Raw genomic sequence first — 16815 nt, 5'->3', positions numbered from 1 at the left:
CAATCATAACAAAGGAAATTCATTAGGTTCCAAGAACTAATAGTAATAAATAATTAACCAACCCTCCCCCCTCAACCTTCCCTCTTTTTTTTTCTTTTTTTTTTTTCTTATGGTGGGGTAGGAGGGATTACTCCTAACAAAGGGGGAAAAAGAATCAACCAACCTTCCCTGGTGTAATGAGGCCCTTTTTCTCTGCATCAGTGATCATACTATACGCAAGTCTGCAAGTTGGAAGGAAATCAGGGTATGTATGAGAATGATTAGCCAATTAAATTGAATTTCCAATGAAACTACAATGAAAGATGGTTATCAAAAATCAAAATAGAAAAAAGAAAAATTTTAGTAGAAGCTGAGAAGCGGAATATGGATTAATACCTGTCCTTAACACTAGAACAAGGCTCCATCATCTCTAGCTTGGCAGCAATACGGGCCACACAGCCATCCACGACATTGTTGAGATATACTAACGGAGTATTCCCTACCAACTGTTCGATCGATCAAGACGAATTCAAAATATCACAATAAAGCAAGCAACTATAACAGCTCGCACCCAAAGGGAAAATATCCAGTGATGGAGCCAACTTACTTCACTAACATCTTTTGCGATTCCAGACCGGACCTTTATCCGCTCCTGCACAGCAGCTGCTGCCGTACACATCGTGCGGGGCAGCAGCGGTCCTGTCTGCACAGTGGGGCCCGCTGTGCACACATGGCTGCTACTGCGCTGCACGATGCGAACAGCAGCGCTGCCGGTACAGTAGCGGATAAAAATTCTTCCACACCTCTCCACCGCCATATTCTCTTCTCAGACAACTGCAAACAGTAAAGAAGGATAAGTAATAAGATACAATTGCTCAGGGATCATCATACCGTAGTAAACAAAATAAGATTAAAGGAATCCAACGTCCATTCTCTATCAATGAAAATTCAGATTCTTTTTTTTATACAAAAGGCCCAAATGCTAGAAATTCGGAGGTTGAAATTGAAAGATAAAGAACATTATCAGGAAAATTAAAAATGGTAAAAAACAAAAAATTTGCAGAAGCTCTCGAACTCCAACCTCTGAAAGGTCCGAAAAGCAAGAAAACCTCTAAACATCAAAACCGAGTAACTTACATGAAAACGAAAAACTAAAAGTAACTGTCAATAGTAATGCAAACATCCAACCTTCCAACTATGTAAGCGAGCAGAATTTTCGAAAGAAAAAAAAAAAACAAAAACTGAAAAACAGAGAGATCAAAATATGAGAAATCGTTCAACAGCAAAAGAAAAGCGATATCCAAAACGTCTTCATACCCACAATTCTCACCGAATATCTCTGTAATCGTGCCCTTTGGAGCGATTGAGTAATGGTCGAAAATATGGACAATCACACAAGATGTGTCTCGAAGGTCCAATTTATTGTGTTCTGTATCACTGCAATCGTGCTGTTTGGAGCGATTTAGGTGTTTACTAAATTTGTTTACAACTGCATGCATCATTCCAATAAATAATCGAAAACTTCAGAGGCAAGAACCACCGGGTGGAAAATAAAATTCTCGAGAAACATAGTTTTTTAACACGTGATAAACTTGAGAATAAAGAAAACAATGATTATTTCATTCTTTGAAAGATAATGGAAATGATGAGGACGGACACAGGACCGGACATGACTAGGAAACCTTATCCAATCAGAAAAGAGTCAATTGGTTTATTTTCGATATGCTGAGGAATATGTCATTTTTCTGTAACAAAACAAGGACCATGCCTTTTATCATCCGTGATATCCAAGGTACTTTCATCCTATGTCCATGCCCTTTGAGAGTGCCATATTAGCACATGTTTATCATGTCCACACATGCCACCTCCCGTCCTTATCTCTTTGTATCTATTTTTGTCATGTATATGTGTATAATCTTAATCATAGCAGTAGATGTAAGATTTCCATAAGGTGAGCTGGCATAGTCCTATTTTATTTTATTAAAATCGGTTTAGTTGTGTTGATGGGAACTACCTTAATGGTATGAGTCCAGTTACTATGTGTGGACCTAAGGTATTGTTTCCTTAATGGGAAGGAAACCCTAGTTTCTATGCAGGGTTGGTCCCTACCCTCACTACTATAAATAGTTGTCACTGGCCCATTAAGTGACTAACCTGAGAAAACCTAAAGTTGAATGGAAGAGGGTAGATCAGACCAACGCAGTTCGTGTGCGACAGAGATCGTCAAGAATTCGACTTCCACAACCATGGATCCAGGTACGACAATCACACCCCTAGATTTATTGTATGCTCATTGATCTCCATGAGCGTTCCGCATGAATTATTCTATCAATGGGGCTACAATTTTTTTGTTAATTAATTTTGTTATGCGTGAATGGAGTAATCGATAAAATAAAAAAAAAAAAATTTGCATCGACCATGGCCAAAACCATGGCCATATGAATAGTACAGTTTTTTGTTTTCTGGATTACCATGGTGTGGCCATAGCCTCTCCTAAAATAAAAAAAAAATCCCTGCTGCAGCCCTGGCCGAGACCATCGCTGTAGCTCGATGCTTGGGAAATCAAAACCCTAAAAGTTTTGAGTCTGTCTGACAATCGTGCAACCACCTCAGGATTGGAAGCCAACCATGGGAATGATCCTCTACTGCTTGATCGGATCCAGAGGAACTAAACAGAGTTGTTAATCACATCCTGGTCACACGGCCATGTCTCAACCACTAGTTTTAGGTTCCTGTCTCCTTAGAATTCAAGGATACAGAGGTACGAGCCTATAGAACTGATCCTTCGCTAGAAGGGAGAGGGGATTCTTAGGTTTACACTCTGTTTGGCCGCCGTATGCGGTGGATTGAAGTTTTGAAACCTGAAAAGTTTTTTTTTTTTTTTTTTAGGCCGTTGGGTTTTATTGGAAATGGTTTTGGCCGTTGGGTTTTACCGGCCGCTGGGACCGGGGTTATGGTTGCCGGAGGACGGCGGTCCTTCGCCTAGATCTACCTAGTCGCCGACCTTGTGGTTTGGCCGCCGCTAAGGGCAGCAGAATGTTTTTTTTTTTTTGAAAACCCTAAAAACGATTTTGTTCTCTATTTCGTTTTGGGGAAGAAGATGGGGGAATATTCCCCATCTGATTCCCCCATTGAAAACTATTAAAAAAAAAAAGCCCAAAAGTAAAAAAGGTTAAAGGTAAATGGGGTATGCTATTGTGCGCCTCGGGTCGGGTCGACCCGGTAATTCGGTTGGGTGACTCGATTTTTTGACCCGACTTGACCCAGTTGGCCATTGATTAGTCAATGGTTAGACCATTGATCGAGCCGGTCTGATCGCTTTGGATTTGCTTATCCGGTTCGGTTATGGTCCATGGTTTGACTGGCTTATTTTGGTTCGGTTCTGGTTTATAAAAACAGAATATAAAAAAGAAAAAAAAAGAAAAAAGAATTTGATTTGGTTTTGTTTTGTTTTTTATTTATAAACAAAAGCATAAATAAAGTTTCTTTCTTCTCTTTTGGTTTAATTTCTGTTTTTATTTATAAACAGAAATAGAAATAAGTTTGGTTTTGGTTTGTTTTCTGTTCTTATAAACAGAAATTGATAATAAAGTTTGGATTTAATTTTGTTTATACTTTGTGCTGTTCTGATCTGTCACAATAGGGAACACATAACTTGTAACACTTAGAAAAATTTTGATGTGTTTTTAATTTTCACTTAATGAGATTTTGTGATTGCCATTATGATAGTAAATTATTTACTTGTTAGATCTAGTAATGGCATGATGGAACACCTCGTATATATATTAATTGTTTCATACTCTTGTGTTCCATATTACAGTACGAATCTTTGATGGTATACATTGTAACAATAGGACATATGTAATGTATATCTCATGATTATTTGATATTGTCACCATGAGGCAATGTTTTTACATTGTGGTGTTCCAATAGGAACACTTTAAGTGTTTGATTTGTACCTCGTTATGTTTCAGATTGGCATGATAGGAAACTTTTATATATGGCAACACTTGAAATTTTTCTATTGTACTTGTTACATGCTTAAAGAAGGCTTTCAATAGAAATAAAACGAGCCCATTCAGTGTTTTTGGTGGCTTATTATTATTATGAAGTCCTAAATTTGAAAATGTGTAATATAGATATAAGTCTGTATTAATTTTCTTTATTAAATGCTTATCATCGTTTTATGCCATGTTTATTATATTGTCATATTGACTGGTCGAACCGGTGAGAGGATAGAATTATGCACTCCGAGCCGGTTATATGGTTCAACCAATGGGACAATGTAATTATGAACTTTGTTCAGATGTTGGCTCAATTTTGTTTGTTTTGGTTCAATTCAAGCTATGGATTATTTGTAGAAAATGATTTGATTCATTCTATTTACAGAAGTAATTTCTGGTTGATACATGGAAATATTTCAGAGAAATTTTCATTGGTTGAATTATTTCTATTGTGAAAACAATTTTAGTACAATTGACTTCTAAATTAATTAAAAGCTATTTAAAAGCCAATTTTTTTGAACCGTTTTGATCCTGAATTTAAAGAGTACCTTGAATCGCTGGGAGTATAAAATTTAAGTCAAGGGTAATTTAATGTTCCATATAGTGTCAGGAATGTGTTAAAGTATACTTTCGATTTGAGAGACATTAGATTAAACTCCCACATAAGGGTCTTTTCGTCTGTATTAAGTATCCCTTGACCTTTTAAGGTGTTGTTTGGATACATAAAGTAAATTTTGGTGCATATTAGTTGTTTAATTGGTTAATCATTTATGCTTTGTTTTTCCTCATGCTATGTCACATACATGTACTTTTGCAACATCACATTTTGGACTATTCTAAATATGGATTCAGTGCCATTAAGGTTGTGGCATCTAACTATGTCACAAGATGGTAAATAAAATCACATGTATATTATAATACATTAAGAAATTTTGTGACATTTTATATTTTCATGAGATATTATAATCAGTGATGTATTTTTTTGGTTATTTGTGACATTTAGGAAAACACAATCTTTAATGTTTCGTATTTATAAGTTTGCCATTAAGGGAATATTGTTGCCACATGTTCCATATTTTTATATCCTATAAAATTATTTTAGGCAATCTTATATGTGAATGCATTGATATTTTAATTTTTTGTAAATTCTATACAAGATGAACATGATGATGTCCACGTATAATTGAATACTTAAAAAGTCTTAATGAAACCTACTTGATGATGATGTACAGATTAAATACTTCCATCATAGTTTTAATGAAACGTACTTGAAAAGTCTTATAAATGGATTGTCCATAAATCGTTTATAGAAGTGAATCAAAAATCATACGGTTTAAGTTTAATCTATTAAGATAATTTCTGAATTTCAGATATGACCTTATGATCATTGTGTTTGGTTTTATTTCTAGAAATCGCTTCTGTTGATTGGTTCTATATATCATTTCTGGTCTTGAAAAATTATTTATCAACAAACATTTGTGGATTACTTTCTGTGCTTACAGTTATTACTTTGAAACCTCTACGATGTCGTAATTATGAATCTATTGACTTATTAGTCCTACTATTGTGCACTATTTTTTCTGTCATCATATTCCACTAGATTGGGTCGACTCAATAATCCAGCCCGTCGACTTATTTTGGGTCAGTAGAGACGTTGCTAGTATGGTCTTTTGATTTTGACCAATTTTAGTCTTTTGGTTTATGACAGTTTTGAACAAAGTTGTTTGATTAAAAAATAAACAAGTTTTAGATCTTATGTGAAATATTCTTATAGTGTCACCATAGGAAGATAAAATTTCATCCTACTATGGGTGATGGATGCATTATACATTGATTTATATGCATTACACTTGTCTTTCATGAATTTTTGAGCTAATTTGATGTATTTTTACTTGCTTATTGGTGTTATATAGTTTGTGACATTCGATTTCATCATGAGGAATTGCATATAGCCTATTTTTGATATTGATATCCTGTGATAATTCTAAACGTCACAAAAAGATTAATTTAGTTGAAATTTCTGTAAATATATTGGCTATGTGTGTTTTATGATAAAAGCAATCTTGATGGAGATTATTGAAATAAAATGGACATTCAGTAGTAGTCTAAGTCTATGAAGTTCATGATTTAAGTGATTATGCTTCCACTTAGTGGGCTAGTTACTTGGATGGTGAGATCATCATTGACTATTCGGATGGATTGCAATCAGGAAAACCATATGGTGAATTATGTGCTCTTGCCATCACAGATGAGTCATCATTTGATCGTTTTCGCTTGACGGTGTAAGGGTGACGTTTTGTGCTTCGCTACTTTGGAGGTTCTTGTCTTACTATCACAGGCAACGGAATATTTAGAGTGGTGTTGTTTTAAGCGTCTCGCTTTATATGTGAGAGATTCCACTGCGTATTGGATGATCTTGCCACCATAGATATGACCCCTATGACGTCGGATATTTCCCTAGTTTACGTTTTCCTACAGTTACTGAAGGTAAAACTGGGATAAATCTAATTAATAAGCCCTAATTAATCAGTTTTAGTCATATTATTGGGATATTGATATGCCTTTAGTTATTGCATATTGTGTATTTTGATAAATTTTTGTGTGATCATGTTTACCAGCTTTAACTTCCCAATTATCTTCCATCAAAATCTTGAATGGTTATAATTTAGGGAATGGAACGAATTCTTTAATGTTTTCTGTAGTTATAATGAGAATGGATTTTGCCATTTTAGAGTTGACAAACCTCCCAAGCCATTGGCTGACAGCTCCATTGAAGATAAAGATCTTTATGAAAAGTGGGAGGAGTCCGATCAGTTATGTCGGATAATCATAATATACATTATAAACATGACCATCAAGAAAAGTATCATTTTGATTAAGAGTGCTAAGGAACAAAAACTCATTACATCTATAAACAGAAGATTCATTGTTCATGATGAGCTTTAAAGAACACTTACATGGATTTTGTGTTGTTTACACCCACTTCTTATAATACTGCGAGTGTGTTTGTAAATATATTATAAATTAATAATTATGTCGTGCAAGTTGAGTGAAATGGAGATAAAATATTTCTTGTATAGTATATTATTCAGTTATTCTTGTCTTAGTTTGACAACATTTATCTAAAGATTAGTGGGAGTTTTCTTTTCTTGTATTTTATAGTGATGATATTCTTGCGGCAAGTAATAATGTTACCCTTTTACTTGAGACAAAACAGTAGTAACCATTTTGATAAGAAAATCTTGGTGAAGTCTATTATGTTGAGGCATTAAGATTCACCGTAATAGAACTATGTGCATTCTTGATTTGTCACAAAAGACTTTTTATGAAAGAAAACAAATTTACTAACACTCAGTGAACTTAGGTCAATAACACTTTTTGTGCATCTAATGTTGGTAGTTTAATGTGACATCAAGAATACATATGGAGTGTTATTGCTTATTTTATATTTGAATAATCTTGACGTAGTACATTAGGTAACTGCCAAAATGATCGAAAAGACCATTTGTAGATATCTGTTTTGTGATGACAGATGGTGCTATATGTCAGAAGAGTGTCTAACAGACACTGATGGTTTAGACTCTATGGCTGAGGAATTTTTTAATTCAGGGCATTTGATATTTAAACTTCCTTGTTAGAGAGAAAGTATACGAGTCACAAAACTCAGTAGGGTACACAGCCACAGATAGTATGATTGTTGATCCTCTCACTAAGGACTTGACTCCAAAAGTTTTCAGGAGTATGTTAGTAATATGGAACTTGTTAGTTCTTTTGATGCATTTTATTAGTGGGAGTTCTGCTTATGTATACAGTTGCCACTGATTTCACATTCTTGTCTTTTTGTGACATTTTATTCTCAAGAATATACATGCACCTTTATTATGGTCATTTGTTTATGTGTATACACTTGATTAATTGCCTTATAGAGAATCAATTGAGGTCATATGTGGTATATTTACCTCATTTGGTATACGAGGTTCCAGTCAATACACGCACATCCAATTATTAAGTAAATGCATGCAGATTCTATTGTGTACTCTTGATTATTTATCTCCTTCAGATATTTGAGGCTATGTGGTGTATTTGTCTCCTATGGTATCTGAGGCCTTTAGTAAATACATGCACATTTTGTTCACTAGAAGAGTCTCATTCGGTTTCGAGGACGTGTACTAGTATGTTGGGACATTCAAACCCAGTCCCAACGAGCTTCCTATGTGAAGTGTTTATGTTTGGGCGACGCTTATGGTAAATGAGACCTTCAACATTTGTCTCATGGGGCTCATTCAGTTTTTGAGCCTGGACCAATTTGGAAATTGGCATGTTGATCATTGCATGCATTTTCCATACAACACTCTCATACTGTACAACCTAAATCGGTGAGGCCATAAACACTTTGACGTATTAGGTCCCATATCTCTTTAGATGTGATGATCTGCACTGTTGGGTGATTGTAGTTTCATTCGGACCAAGGTATCAGTTTTAAGGTGTACTCCATTCAACACTATCTTTTGTGGCCACAATCAATTTGTCTAAACTGGAGAGTCCTTTTAAAAGATTTTCAAAATAAAAAACTTGTGACATATACAACCCAAGTGGGAGATTATAAGATTTCCATAACGTGGGTTGGCATAGTCCCACTTTATTTTCTTAAAACCGATTTAGTTGTGTTGATGGGAGCTACTTTAATGGTATGAGTCCAGTTACTATGTGTAGACCTAAGGTATTGTTTCCTTAATGGGAAGGAAACTCTAGTTTTTCTGCAGGATTGGTCCCTGCCCTCACCACTATAAATAGTTGTTACTAGCCCATTAAGTGACTAATCTGAGAAAACCTAAAGTTGAGTGGAAGAGGGTAGACTAGACCAACGCAGTTCGTGTGCGGCAGAAATCTTCAAGAATTTGGCTTCCACAACCATGGATCCAGGTACGCCAATCACACCCCTGGATTTATTGTATGCTCATTGATCTCCATGAGTTTTCCACGTGAACTATTCTATCAGTAGATTAGGAAATAATTTATTCTAATTGATTCGTGTAACTTGTATATATATTTATCCATAGACATTCAATAAAATCAAGCCAATATATCCATGGACGATTCTCCAGTTTCGATGGTTCTTGCTTCTTCACCGTACTTCTTACATTCTTTCGATCAGCCTGGTTCTTCTTTGGTTACTCCTCTCCTTGATGGAGATAATAGCCCAGACGGTGGTTCAAAGTCTGCTCGTCCTCTTGCTTCTTGCCCCCAATGGCCAATGTCACTGCTGCTCCTAGTTCGATTTCAGTTCCCACCCTCACAACGGCATAACTTTAACAATTTTCTGGCTCTCAGTCCATCGGGTAACCATCCTCTAGTCAACATGGCAGGTAACCAATTTTGTTCGAACTCTTCTTCCCCTTGGATATTGGACTCTGGAGCCACATATCACATTACTTTTGATTCTTCTTTATTTACCCAATTTCATGCTCATAATGCTTGCTTATCGATCTCATTACCTGATGGTTCTCAAGCCCCTGTATCCCATATAGGCGATATTTCCTTGAGCTCTGAAATTTTTCTAGATAATGTCTTGTTCCATCGTTTCGCTATAATCTCCTTTCCATTAGCAAGTTGACTGCTAATTCTTAATTTCTCATTACCTTTACTGGTGATTCCTGTGTCTTTCAGGACCCTCAATCGAAGAAGACTTTAGCGATGGGTAAGAGACATGGGGGACTTTATTTCCTTGAAATTTCTCGAGCAACTCCATTCATTTTTGCTGTTTCTCCAGGGGCACACTTTGATCTTTGGCATTGGCGTTTGGGACACCCTGGTTCTTTTTCCCAACCTCATTTACATAACATAGACTCTACTATTTCTATTTCTATAGAAGTGCATTTTCACGGTTTGTCCTTTAGCCAAACATTCACGTCTTCCATTTTCTTCAAGTATGATTACTAGTACACTTTGTTTTGATTTGATTAGTGTTGATATTTGGGGTCCCTTAGAACTACATATTTGTCTGGTGCACATTATTTTCTCACTATTGTTGATGATTTTTCCCGTAATATATGGCTTTTTTTAATGGCTTCCAAATTGAGGTTAACAAATTAATTTCTCAATTTTTTGCCATGATTAAAACACAATTCAACACCTCCATTAAATGCATCAAATCTGACAATGCGCTGGAATTTTTTAATACCCATACTCATGATTTTTTTCAACAATTGGGAGTTATACAACAATCTAGTTCTGTTCATACCCCCCAACAAAATGGGGTAGTGGAACGTAAGCATCTGCATATTCTGAATGTTGCCCGGGTTTTGCGCTTGCAATCCAATTTACCATTGGACTTTTGGGGTGAATGTATCCTGACAGCTACATATTTAATTAACCGTCTTCCCACTCGTGTTCTCCATGGGAAAACTCTCTTTGAAATACTTTTTAACAAAACCCCTCGTCTTGATCATCTCCGGGTTTTTGGTTGGCTTGTTTTTTGGAGAAATCCAGTTATTCTTCACAAGTTTGATAAACGTGCATCCCTGGGTGTTTTTATTGGGTACCCCCATGGCCAGAAAGGCTACCATGTACTAGACCTCATTTCTAAAAAGACTTATGTGAGCCGTGATGTTACCTTTCATGAAAATATTTTTCCCTATGCCCTTTTACCCAACCCAATTCCAAGTGGAACCTCTGTCCTACCTCTTCCCCAACCCGACACTCTTGATACACCACCTATCGATCCCATCACCACTGACACTCCATTTGTCATACCTCCATCGATCACACCCACTACACAACCAACCCCTACACCACCTGATATCACCCTAACCCCTCCGCTATCGATACCCAGTGCTACCACCCGACCACAACGAAATCGGCAGCCCCCTAGTGATTTAAAGGATTATAAATGTTCTCTTATTAAATCACCATTGTCTTCCTTGGTTGCAAGATCAGGTATCCCTCACCCTCTTAGTCATTTCCTTTCCTATTCTCATTTTAATAAATCCCACTTGGTTTTTCTCACCTCTGTTACATCTCATGTTGAGCCCAGTAGTTTTTCTGAAGCTATGCGTTTTGAGCAGTGCCAAATGGCAATGCAATCTGAAATTACAGATTTGACTACCAACAATACTTGGTCCCTAGTTCCTCTACCACAGGGCAAGAAACCAATTGGTTCAAAATGGGTCTACAAAATCAAGCGAAAGTCGGATGGCACAATTGAATGCTATAAAGCACGATTAGTGGTTCCACCCAACTCGAAGGTGATGATTATCATGACACGTTTGCTCCAGTGACGAAGCTTGTCACTGTCCGTGTCCTCCTAGCTATCGCGGCTGTTCGGGATTGGCCCCTCCATCAAATGGACGTGAACAATGCTTTTTTACACGGTGATCTGGATGAGGAGGTTTATATGTTACCTCCACCTGGTTATCGTCGCAAGGGGGAGTCTCTTGTTTGTCTCCTTCACAAATCTTTATATGGTCTCAAGCAAGCCTCCCGCCAATGGTTTTCTAAGTTTTCGGTGGCCTTATGTGCTTATGGGTTTTCCCATTCTACAGCTGATCATTCTTTATTTATCCTACGTCGCTCCACAACGATTGCTTTTGTCCTCTTATATGTTGATGATATTGTCATCACTGGCTCAGATCCCTCTCTGATATAAGAAGTCCAAGACATGTTGCGTGCCAGCTTCCACATCAAAGATCTTGGACCATTGAAATATTTTTTGAGTATTGAAGTTGCTCATTCCAAACAGGGTGTCTACTTATGCCAACAAAAATATGTTCTTGACATCGTACAAGATAGTGGTTACATTGGTGTACGCCCTACTTCCACCCCTATGGAACAGAACCTCAAACTCACCAATGACATGGGTTATGTTTTGTCGGATCCCTCTTCCTATCGTCACCTGGTTGGCCATTTGATATATCTTACTGTTACTCGCCCTGATATTGTTCAGGCCGTTAATACTCTAAGTCAATTTATGCACCAACCACGACAACCTCATCTTGATGTTGCCCATCGGTTACTTCGATACTTGAAGACTACACCAGGACAGAGCTTTTTTTTTCGGCAGACTCTGATCTCCACCCATGGGCTTACTGCGATTCTGATTGGGCAAATTGCTCCATGACACGTTGTTCCAGTACTGGATATTGTGTTTTGCTTGGATCAAGCTTAGTCTCTTGGAAGACTAAGAAACAACATACCATATCACGTTCTTCAGCTGAAGCAGAATACTGCGCCATGGATAATGCTACTTGTGAGCTCACATGGCTTATGTCTCTGTGCCATGACATTGGTCTTGAATGCTCTCTTCCTATTCCTTTGCATTACGACAACTAGGCGGCCCTCCATATTGCCGCCAATCCCATTTTTCACAAACAAACCAAACATATTGAAATTGATTGTCACCTCGTTAAGAGAAAACTCAAACTGGATTGATCAAACCTACCAAAATTGCCACCGGTCATCAACTTGCAGATTTATTTACCAAGGCGCTTGAACAAGATCAATTCCAGTTTCTTTCATCCAAGTTGGGCGTTCGAAATCTTCACGCTCCAACTTGAGGGGGAGTATTGGCACATTTTATCATGCCCACGCATGCCACCTCCCATCCTTATCTCTTTGTATCTATATGTGTCATGTATATGTGTACAATCTCAATCATAGTAGTAGATTAGGAAATAATTTATTCTAATTGATTGTTGTAACTTGTATATATATTCAGCCATATACATTCAATAAAATCAAGCCAATATAGCTCCATATTTTGGCATTGCCATATTTAACACGCCACTTCTGATTCAGTTGACCCCTCTTTTGAGTTTTTTATTATGCATTCGGATGGGGCATGGAAGACTGGTTCTTCTTCAGGTGGGAGAGGTACTATTTTTCGCACAAAGTCAGGCTCTTTTGTGGCTGCCAGATGCAAAAATAGCGCTTATTTTTATGCAGCTGCAACTGAGGCGGAGGCTATTCGAGATGGAATTTTATTAGCCTTACAATTCGATTTGTTTCCCTTAGTTTTGTATTCTGATTGTTTGGCTGTAATTCATGGTCTGAATAGTGTTGTCTACTCTTTAGACTGGGCTACTAGGGCTATTGTAGAAGACATTGTTAGTTTAGTAGCCATCCATGCTGCTGATTTTAGGTTTGTTACCAGGTCCTCTAATAGAGAGGCTCATGTAATAGCTTCAGGGGCTATGCGTTTGGGACTTTCCCGAGCTTGGTGGCTCTCTCTACCTTGTGTTCTTTTGTTTCCTATTTTGAGTGGAAGCTTTGCTTCCTCTCTGTTTGAATAACTTGGTTTCCTTCTTGTGATAAAAAAAAAGCGGTTGAGATCAGCAAAATTCAAATTTTTTTTTTGAAAATCACCCATGACAAGTTTGAACCACCTTAAACCCCCACCCAAACCGGTTCAACCTCACTCAAACCAAATCCATCAACCCTTAAACCAAACATTAGGGTTCAAAATGTTTCAAACAAAAATCCCCAAATAGCTCCATCATTCTTCTCTTCTTCTTCCCAAAAAGGCAAAAAGGACATTTTAGTAAGAATAGGGAAGATGATGGAATCTTAGTAATTTTTATTCAAATTACTAAGAGGGTAAAATGGACATTTTACCTTTGGGTGGTAACACTGCTTAATGTCAGGGGGAAGGTTGACATTTTGACCAAGTTTGGGATGTCTGTGACATATTGTATACTTACAGGGGGTGTCCATGAAATTTTTCCTAAATTTAATATTTAACATCGTCCACTTAATATCTGGTCAATGCATCGCTCACAGATCTTTGCTTACAACTATTTTCTTCTCATTTGCTGGATAAGAACTATATCAAGTAGTTTTTTGGAATTTTTATAATTACTTGTTATTTTATTTGGACTGCTAGAAACAAAATTGTATTTCGTTCTGAAAAACCTAATCCTACTTGGGTAGTTATGCAGATCAATCGGTGGGTTGTTGATTTAAATTTATTCCCCCCTCACCACTATTCCTAGGATGTAACCGATAATAATATGACAGATTTTATCTCTATTTCTAAACTAACTTTGCCAAAACTCAGATTTCCTGATTTAATATGTGCAGGTTTTCGACGCCCAAGAGTGAGTGTGGCAGGATGGTCATATTTTATTTTGCTAGATGGCAAGATTTTGGTTATTGTTGCAGGGTATTTTACAGCTACTACTGATTTAGAACCGAAAATTTTTGGTCTTAGAACGGGCCTGGCTCATGCTAACAACATATGGTTGAAGATTAAAGAAGTAGTATGGTGCTCCAACCAAAAAATCACCGATATTCTTCCATCTCCATCTACTCCTTAGCCTTGGTATCTGATTAAGGACTTATTATACATTACAACTATGGCTCCTCATATCACTTCTGGAAATAGATGTAATCCAACTTGTATTGCTATTGCGCTTAATCTAGCTAAATATGCATTATGTATATGTTTCTTTTATGCAAGTTTTATCTGGTTTATTTCCCACCAAAAAAAAAAAAAAAAAGCATCGTCCACTTAAAGGTGTTGGGTGTATATTTTGAAAACATAGGGGGTTGCACTGTATTTAATACAAACCTTAGGGGGTGATAGTGTCATTTTCTTAATTTTTTATGGTAATTCTGTACAAACAAATGTTGTATGGTAAACTTGGTAAAAAAACTATTTATGCTATTACAGAGAAACAAAAACATGTATGGATTACCATTTTAACAGAAACAGTTTTCTCTTCTAATTCTATCAAGTTACATGTTTTTTGCCCCTTTTTTCTTTTTCCATTTTTTGACGAGGTGGGTCATTTCATCTGAAAGACTGAAACAAGAATGTCAAGATATCCCAGGTGGAGAAACCCAAGTAATCCATGTTAATTTTTTGAAAGAATGGGATTTTGGGTCTACAATCTATGTTGAGAAAATATATCACACAGATAATATCTTGCAGAATTCTTTGCGCATCCATTTTAACAGAAGAATAATTGCAAGCATATTAAAGGGTAAAAATCCACAAATTTCCACCGAACCTCCAGTCAAGGACAGTCCGAGCATCCCCAGATAGTTGAGCGAACAATTTAGTAGATGAAAGGGAAAACATCAATACAAACAAATGAAAATCAAAAGAGAAACCCTAAAAACATAATGGTTCTAAAAAATAGAGACGGGGAACCTAAGCATGGTGGCCCTGACTGTCCGCTTATTGCTGCATAGAATCAAAGAGCTTTTTTTTATGCAAAGGCAAAGCATTTTCTTAGAAAAGAGATTTATCCAAAGTAGGGAGAAAGAAAGTAGGGAAAGCGTACGAAAATAGGGCAAAAGAAAGTAGGGAAAAAGCATAAGGAAATAGGGAGGAAGAAGGGGTATGCACATTTCCAAAGTTCCCAACTATGTCGAAAACAAATCTCTTTTGTGGAAGCAGGAATCTCTGCACATGGCGTTTCCTTCTCCCGTCTTTCACAGTGGGGGAAAAAATAATAAGGTGAAATTCCTCATAAGAACACAATCACAGAATAATTCTCTTATCAAGATTGGATCTTCAAATAACAAAAGGCCAAGGAGAAAATAAAATGGCACTGATATGAACGAGGGGTAGGGGTCTTACTTGAGTCATCGGTCTCTGCTCGACGGCTGGAGCTCTGGAAATCTGGAATGTGGAGGAGACGAGATACCTGCAGCGGCAGCCAGAGAATCTCAAAATAAGGTTTGAGTGCAATGTTATGTTTTGATGGTAAATTCCATCAATGCCCCTGAATCAATTAAGTCCACGTTTTTTCACCGAAAAATTGGTAGAATCAATTCTAAAATGTGACCACCATTTTGGTATTTCTCAAAAGTTTGCCAGAATCTATTATATCATTCGGTCCGTTTCAAAAAATCACAGAAACAGACTGGACAACCCATACCTAATCTGTTTCAATTCTATCCCAGAATCAGAAAAAACACCAGAATCATACATAATTTGTTTCAATTCTATTGTCTCATGTGTTGCACGCTGCACCAGTGTAGGAATGGCAGAGAGCATCTGAGGGGGTATATTAGGGAATAGGGAAATTTTCATGGACACCCCCTCTAAGTATATCAGAAATCATCAACACCCAAACTTTATCACAAAGTATCACAGACACCCCTTACTTTATGAGTTTATTTTGACTTAGTCTACTCCGTTAGGTATGTGTAGTTAAGTCGTTAACTCTTTTATAATGGCAAAATTACCCTTACCACAGGGTGAACTTCCCATTATACCCTTAAGTGTTAATACAAACCAGATTTTCTTCAACGTTTTTGCTGGGCTGAAGGTGGTTGAAGCAAGAACAGAGAACTCCTCCTCCTGTAATCGACGCCAATATTGACCAATTTCCATGCTCGTAAGGAGTAAGAAAGAACAACATTCAATATTGTGCCCCTATTCTTGATCTCAATTTCTCAAAAATAAGACGGCAATGTGCAGACTTTAGTGGCTTTAACTAGCCTTAAGTTTTCTTGCCATCATCGAAATTCTGAGAGTAACTGTAAGAGTCGAACCTGAGGGTTTGAGGTAAACCAACTTTATCAGAACCCATAAGCTTTCTGAACTTAGATCTTACCTTGTAGAACACATGTTTCCAACTACCCTTGTTATGGCTGCCAAGCATGGCGGTTTCCTCTTAGTTCATCTCTAGATCATTAGCGAATGTTGGTTTTCTTAATTGAATCCAAGCCCATCCCCAATTCCACAATTTTCTTATAGATCCTCCAGCTGATTCCCCGATAGCTGACATTGATTTGGATTTGGAAAGAAGGTTGAATGATGAAGCAGAGGACATAATGGGTTCTCAGGGAAATCGATGAGAGCCTAGCTCATGGTGTTTGCTAA

At 37.1% G+C, this 16815-nt stretch overlaps 1 non-coding gene across 1 annotated transcript; it reads right to left on the bottom strand.

Moving 5' to 3' along the window:
* Window positions 1-2561: 2561 nt before the first annotated feature.
* LOC122649290 lies at window positions 2562-2779 on the bottom strand. The gene has a single exon (XR_006331254.1). It is a non-coding gene; the product is annotated as a small nucleolar RNA U3 (small nucleolar RNA).
* Window positions 2780-16815: the final 14036 nt, after the last annotated feature.

Source organism: Telopea speciosissima, chromosome 1 (assembly GCF_018873765.1).
Source record: "Telopea speciosissima isolate NSW1024214 ecotype Mountain lineage chromosome 1, Tspe_v1, whole genome shotgun sequence".
NCBI classification, from domain to species: domain Eukaryota; kingdom Viridiplantae; phylum Streptophyta; class Magnoliopsida; order Proteales; family Proteaceae; genus Telopea; species Telopea speciosissima.
Note: the sequence above shows the minus strand (reverse complement) of the source record. Positions and strands in the feature narration are given on the sequence as shown.